The 7,991-nt window shown below is 41.9% G+C and overlaps 1 pseudogene; it reads left to right on the top strand.

Moving 5' to 3' along the window:
- Positions 1-739: 739 nt before the first annotated feature.
- Positions 740-1,475, top strand: LOC102765540 (annotated as a pseudogene).
- Positions 1,476-7,991: the final 6,516 nt, after the last annotated feature.

The following is a 7,991-nucleotide window of genomic DNA, read 5'->3' as shown; positions in this document are numbered from 1 at the left end:
GGGTGTGTGTGTGTGTGTGTGTGTGTAGCTGAGTCTAAAGAGGTGAGACGGCTTGCCCATGGCCACACAGGGAGGCAGTTTTAGACTCAGTTCCAGGTCTCGGGACTCATAGTGGTCTGCTCTTTTCCATTTATACACTGCCTTCTCCTTCATTAAAAGTGATGCGAAGACCTTTGGTTGCTTTAGGCAATGATTTATCTCAAAAGCTGTCTTCCCTCCTGAAAGTTAAAATCAACAACCTATAAACCAGGCAGACTCCAACTACACCAGACAAATACTACTCTACTAAATGCCTGTTACTAGAATGACCAGTAGCAACAATGATGATCTTCACAAGAGATTCATGCACCTCCCTTGGGGCTTCCTGCTTGGAATCAGGTCATTTTAAGAAGTCATTTCATATCACTGTTCACTGAAAGGCAACTGGGATTGGTGTGCTCAGAGCACACTACCCGAAGACAGCCCACTCCCTGAGCTTTGGCTGCTGAAGGCAAGGGCCATTAACTGGCCTCCCAGTTCTGCATCACAGAATTCTACCAGGGTGACACTGAGTGAGCCCAGGGTCAAGTCAAAGGCCATTGCCTGGGGTGTGCTCTCTGAAGCAGATATCTCTGGGCCTGGGCCTTGGATTGTAAATCAGTATTGCTTAGACTTTCTTGGATGCAATGCTGTGCCAGGTTTTAAAAAAAACTTTTTTTTAAAAAAAAAAAAAAAAAAAAAAAAAGACAGACGTCGACGACGCCCCTGGAGCCACCGTGACCAGCCATGGTGAACCCCATGGTGTTCTTCAACATCGATGGCGAGCCCTTGGGCCATGTCTCCTTTGAGTTGTTTGCAGACAAAGTTCCAAAGACAGCAGAAAACTTCTGTGCTCTGAGCACTGGGGAGAAAGGATTTGGTTATAAAGGATCCTGCTGTCACAGAATTATGCCGGGATTTATGGACCAGGATGGTGACTTCACACGCCATAATGGCACAGGCGCAAGTCCATCTATGGGGAGAAATTTGAGGATGAGACCTTCATCCTGAAACATACAGGTCCCGGCATCTTGTCCATGGCAAATGCTGGACCGAACACAAATGGTTCCTACTTTTTCCTCTGTGCTGCCAAGCCTGAGTGGGTGGGTGGCAAGCATGTGGTCTTTGCCAGAGGACAGAAGGCCTGGATGTTGTGGCAGCCATGGAGCGTTTTGGGTCCAGGAATGGCAAGGCCAGCAAGAAGATCACCATTGCTGACTGTGGGCAACTCTAAGAAATTTGATTTGTGTTTTTATCTTAACCACCAGACCATTCCTTCTGTAGCTCAGGAGAGCACCTCTTCACCCCAATTTGCTTGGAATGTTCTATAATCTTTGTGCTCTTGCCACAGTTCATTCGGTTCCATAATTTCCTTACCCCTTCCCAGTCTAGCTGGATTGCCGAGTTAAGTTTATGATTATGAAATAAAAACTAAACAGTTGTCTGTCAAAAAAAAAGATATTTACATCATGATCCAGTTACAGGAATATTTAAAAACAATGGGCAGAGAAATCAGTTTAGCAGTTTAGTGAGAACACACAGTTTTAATAATTAATTGGAATGGAATGGGATGGAACTGAATGGAACAGAATGTAATCAGAACAGAATGGAATGGAACAAAATGGAATAGAATAGAATAGAATAGAATAGGATAGGATAGGATAGGATAGGATACGATAGGATACGATAGGATACGATAGGATACGATAGGATACGATAGGATACGATAGGATACGATAGGATACGATAGGATACGATAGGATACGATAGGATACGATAGGATACGATAGGATACGATAGGATACGATAGGATACGATAGGATACGATAGGATACGATAGGATAGGATAAGATAAGATAGAGATTGCATATAGTAATGATTATGTGTCTATCTATCAATCTATCTATGAACTGGGACATCATATTTAATTTATTTCCTCTTGTGGGTCATAGGCAAAAATGTCTGAAAGACCCACGTCTAAAGGAATGCCAACAAAGAGGGTTGGAGTTGAGGGTTTGAATGAAAATCCATAATAAGATTTGAGAACATGAGTAAATTCTACTTCTCTGACTGGGTTCTTTCGATGGCTCTTCACCCTCACTCCCTAGCCACCCCTACCTTGTCTGGTGTCCACAATCACATGAAGTGATCGTACCTCATGGCTGGCCACTTATATGGCTCACCCTCTCATCTTAGGCTTCAGCTATGTGCAGTTTGGGTAACAATCCAAGATCCCTAATTCCTACTGGCTTCTGCTCATATTTCTTCTACTTAGAATTCCCATACTCACTGTTCTTTGCCTTGGTAGCTCCTACTCATGCTTTCAATTGCTCAGCTAAATTGCCACCTACCCCCTCCAGGAGGCTTTCTTGAATCACTCAGCATTCATTCATTCATTCATTCATTCAGCATTTAACAAATATTCACAAAACACAGACCTAGATACTGGAGATATTATGGTCAATAAGACAGAAGCACCTGTCTTCCTGGAGTTTACATCCAGTGGATAGATGATAAACAACTAAATATGTGATACATTGTCATTGATGACAAATGAAACACAGTGAGGGAGAGATTGTGTAATAGAGAATGGCTTCACTGAAGGGGGAATTTTGAGCAGAAAATTGAGTTAGGAAGCAGAGCAAGCCATGAGTATGTCTGCAGGAACAGTGTCCAGAATAAGGGAATAGCGAGTGCAAAGAACCAGAAGCAGGAACAAGTTCAGTGTTCTCTGGTTGACCAAGAGCTTATTATTCCTCCTTCCAGGCTCCTTAGCACCTCCTGTATAATTTTATTACATCCAATTACAGTGTTTTTCTTTGCTTTTTCCCCCTACTTCAATATGAACTTCTTGATGGCATCCAGGACTAATCAAATATAGTCCACTCTACATATTTGAGTATGTGAAGAAAGAAATCAATAAATGATTCAAAAACTGACTGACAGAATGAATAAATGAGAAAAGCTTTCCCCCTCCCTTCTTAGAATCTTCCAGAATGAGGCTGGTATCTGTATCCAGGAGGAGCAATGGCAAGGATATAGTTCACCCTCGACTATATAGATAAGGAAATTGGTACTCAGAGAAGAAAAGTCACTGTCAAAGGCCTTACTGGAAATTAGTGGGAGAGTCAGGACTGAGTTCCAGGTCTCTTGAAAGATCCAGGTTTATTATTTTTTAAAGAAAATTTGTATTAATTTTTAGAGAGAGAGGAAAGGAGAGGAAGAGAGAGAGAGAAACATTGATGTGAGAGCAAAACATTGATCAGCTGCCTCCTGCATGCCCCCTACTGAGGATTGAGCTGCAACCTAGGCATGTGCCCTGACAAGGAATCGAACCAGCAACCTTAAGTGAATGGGACGATGCCCAACCAATTGAACCACACCGGCCATGGTGAGATCCAGGTTTAGGCAAGTAGTCTTTCCATTAGTCCTGAGCTACACCCAGAAAGGAAGAGAGAAGCAGGGGAGGTGTGACTGTCTGCGGTCAGCATTCAGGAGGACTCTGAGAAATGAACACTTTGAAAGGAAAACTCTGGAAAGGCAAAAAAAATTCCCTAGAACCAACCCAACAGATATAAGCAAAACCAAAAGAAGTGGTGAATAGATTGGTTAATTCTGTGAAAAATATGCCGCATTAAGCTGAACCATCCAAACTCATTAGTTTGGAAAGTAAGCTGCCTTTCAAAATATAGTTGTGTTAAATCAATGTTTAGAAATTCCTGTTGACTCTGCAAATATTCAGTCTTGTGAAAAGAGAGGCTATGACCCTGAACATGTTTTCAACCATCTAAAACATGAATTCTAGAATATTCCAGCTAGAGGGAGAAAATAAACTCCAAAGTCCCCATTTCATAATACAGGGAAGGAGACAACAATGGGTGGCCCCAGCTGTGCCCAGAACCCAGGTCTATTTCCTCTCTTTGGGGGTTCTTGGGCCCCACTGCACTGCCTCTAGCCTGCCCGTAGCAGACTGGTTTTCTTCTTCAATTCGGTGAGAGAAGATTCCTCCCAATTATAGGATTGGGATTTATTAAGATAATTGAAAAGTGCTGAACTCTGTTGGCCTCCTCCCAGATTCCAAAATGTCAGAGAAAGATGTTCTCTCATCAAATTAAGTGTCAGATGAAAAGGGCTCCAGGGAATCTTAAATCCAAAGACCCTTTCTTATCTTGCTCTGTTTTTCCTTGAACTCTCACACTTTAAATAAGGCTTAATGCGAGCTGATCTCAGAAATATCCATTTTTCTCAGCACAGCTTATATTGGGAGGAGATTTGGAGATTTCTCCCAGATAATGATAAGGTTGTTAAATGTGCTCAGGGACAATAATATGACTTGGAGAGTTTTCTATTTCTTACCCAATAGTGAAAGAATTAGAATATTGTATATTTTTATATAAACTTTTAATTTTAGAATAATATTAGGGTTTTTTTTTGGGGGGGGGCAAAGATAATACATAAAGTTCCCTTGTTTTTCTCACCCAAGTTTCCCCTATTACTAGCATCTTACATTACCAAGGTACAATTGTCACAACTAAGGAACCAAGATTGGTAACCAGTATCAACTAATCTGTATCCTTTACTTGGATTTCACTACTTTCCTTCTAATTTCCTTTTTTCTGTTCTAGTATCCCATGCAGGAAACCATAACACATTTAATCATCTAGTCTCCTTAGCCTTCTCTGGTCTCTACCAGTTTTCTCAGACTTTGTTTTTGTTGACCTTGACAGTTTTAGGGATTGCTGGTCAAAGACCACACACACTGTCCTTCAATTTGAGTTTGTCTTATATCTTTCTAAGAGTTACAGTGGGTTTTTAGGTTTGGGGAAGGAAGACCACAGAACTGAGCCGCCATTTTCAACACATCATACAAGGGTGCATGCAAGCAACATGACTTGTCACTGATGGGAACCTTAATCACCTAGCTGAGACATGGAATAGATAAAATAATACTTTTAAAAAAAAAATCCTCACCCAAGGGTATTTTTCCATTGATTTTGAGAGAGAGTGGAAGGGAAGGAGGAGGGAGAGAAAGACAATAAGAGAGAAAGAGAGGCGAGACAGACACATCAATTGGTTGCCTCCTGCATGAACCCTTACCTGAGCCATGGATTGAGCCTGCAACCTAGATATGTGCCCTTGACGAGGAATTGAACATGTTACCATTGGTCCATGGGCTGACATTGTAACCACTGAGCAAAACTGGCTAGGGCAAAATGACACAACTTTTTAACCATGTGGTAGAAATCAACTTATTTGCCAATACTCCTCTCACTGCACTCTCCAGGAAGTTTTCAAAACATAGGAAGGATAGGGATCCCCATGCTTTGCTCCCACAGCACCCTCTGCATACCATTGTCACGCTGTTTCCTATGTGCGTACTGCTTTCCCATCTGAGCTCCTTAAGGAACATGACTATTCACTTATTATATGTTTTTACCCTTAGGCTCTAGTACATAGAAGAAACTTAAGAAATGCTCATGAATAGATGAATAAATGAATAAATCAGAGCCTCATAACACTGATTAGTAGATAGTATCTCCACTTTAAAATGGGAACTGAGGCATGGGGTTACAAGGTAACTTCCCTAAGGTTACACAGCTGGGAAGGACAGGAGTCAGGACTCAAGCCCAGGTCCTTTGACTGTGTCCTTCTCGTCAACATGAATGCTGATATTCTATGAATGTGAAACTCCAAGTTCTGTCTGCTACCTGGCAACGTGTGTAAATCCTTTAGTAACTGCAGGTTGGTATTAGGTTATTGTTTTTTTTCCTCTAGGTTCACCATTTGGGCCTCGACTCCAGGGTTCTACTTTAGTGTAATGTACTTCAGTCCAATACCAATTGTCAGAACCCCATATTCTCTCTTAAAATCTGATGCAGGATCCCCTAGGAATTCCAAAGGCTTGTCTCTCTCAAATGAGGTTTTATTTTAAGAGTGTGCCTAGTGTTGGAAGACCAAATGTGATCAGTTACATTATTTGCACTCTCTGTTCATGATATTTTTCTAGAAAAGCAATTGCTAGTTCAAATTTAGATATACGTACTCAAGGGTCCCAGTTCATAAATATCAAATTTTGAGCTCTTCCTTGTTTTAGAGGATGACGCAGAGATCATGAAGGTTGTTTAGCCAGATGGGGATGAAGCCGTGTCCTGAACCTGCTCTCAGTGTCCTTTCTCTCCATCGCTCCGCCTCCACTATAGTTGGCTGAGTTCCAGAATACTAAATACGTACATAAATTCCCCATGGAATATGATGAAATCATGGGCCATACAGACAGCTCTTCTCCCATCTCTTCTTTGCCCTCCTTTTGATTTTTCCTTTTCCTTCTCTTCCCTCTATTTGAACAAGTGTGCTACAATGAGAGAGAGAGAGAGAGAGAGAGAGAGAGAGAGAGAGAGAGAAAGTGGGCAGAGTTTCAAACTCATTTTAACATCTAAACTTAACCTACAGCTAAATAGACATATGCTGGATTTTCTAGACCAGTTCCAATTTCAAGTATTCTGTTCACTCTCCCTGAAGAATTTCTCACAGTGCTAAGTGAAAACCAGGGACCTCACAACTCATGGTAAAGGGAAGTTTCAGAAGAATGGCAATGGTGGTGGGGTTGGCGCTCTACATCCCTTTTGTTTTCCCTCCCAAAGTCCCAGGTCACTGATTCCCCTTTAATTGTTTGTTAAGCCTCCTATCCACTGCCATCTACAACTGCCTGCCTGAGGACATCCCAGTAGGACAGCGGGTCATCAAATTGCTACACTCCCCTACTCTGCTTTCTTTTGCATGGCCTGCAAGCTAATGGTTTTTGCATTCTTAAATGATTGAAAGTATGTCAAAAGAATACTAAGAGCCGAAACCGGTTTGGCTCAGTGGATAGAGGGTCGGCCTGCGGACTGAAGGGTCCCCGGTTCGATTCCAGTCAAGGGCATGTATCTTGGTTGCGGGCATATCCCCAGTGGGAGATGTGCAGGAGGCAACTGGTCGATGTTTCACTCTCATTGATGTTTCTAACTCTCTATCCCTCTCCCTTCCTCTCTGTAACAAATCAATAAAATATATTTTTTAAAAAAAGAATAATAAGAGTTTTTGACATTTGAAGAGGACATAAAAGTAACTTTTAATGTCCATAAATAAAGTTTTGAGCTTCATCAATTAAAATTTGTGGAAGCCAGTTTTCTCTCTTTACATGTAAGGACCTACATGATTACCCCAATTTTGCCTCCTGGTGCACAATGCTTAAAATGCTATTTGCTATCTGGCTCTTTACATAAAAAATTGGCCTCCTCTCATTATAAAGAAAAACTGTGATGCTCTGGTTAAAAGTTCAGGTTTAGAATCAAGCCGACTTGCATGGAATGCCCAGCTGCGGCACTTTGGAGCTGGGTCACTTTGAGCACATGACCCCTCACAAGTTTACTCAATGATTACATGGGGAACATGGCACCTGCTCTATGATAATGCTGTCAGGATGAAATGAAATGACACGTATAAGGCACTTCAGCGTATGCCTGGCATATAAAACACACTGAGAGAGTGTCAGTGTCTACAGCATCAGCCCTGTCATCCTTGTCACTGCTAGGAGAGAAGTTCTTCAGAAGCTCAGTACTGAGACCCCAAATCTCTGTAAAGGGGGTCCTCTCCAGAAATGGTGGTTACCAGGAGAAGGCTGATGGCAGGAAAGCATGCACACCCCCTTTCAGGCTCCTTGATCTGAAGAAGTTGTGATAACAGAGAAACTGTAGGTGGGACTCTCGGTGAGATGCTGATCTAATAAGTTTATGCACAGCATGGCGTCTATGAGGTTAAATTTTCACAGAGGAGGCATTTTCCTATTAACAGAGTTACTGTGCCAAGTAAATCTTCAATTATTCAAATGAGTATATGATGGAGGGGGGAGATTGCTCGATGATGGTTAAAAAAAGAATACATGTGCCCTAACCGGTTTGGCTCAATGGATAGAGCGTCAGCCTGCCACCTGA

Source organism: Myotis davidii, unplaced genomic scaffold, assembly GCF_000327345.1.
Source record: "Myotis davidii unplaced genomic scaffold, ASM32734v1 scaffold765, whole genome shotgun sequence".
Taxonomy (NCBI): Eukaryota; Metazoa; Chordata; class Mammalia; order Chiroptera; family Vespertilionidae; genus Myotis; species Myotis davidii.
Note: the sequence above shows the minus strand (reverse complement) of the source record. Positions and strands in the feature narration are given on the sequence as shown.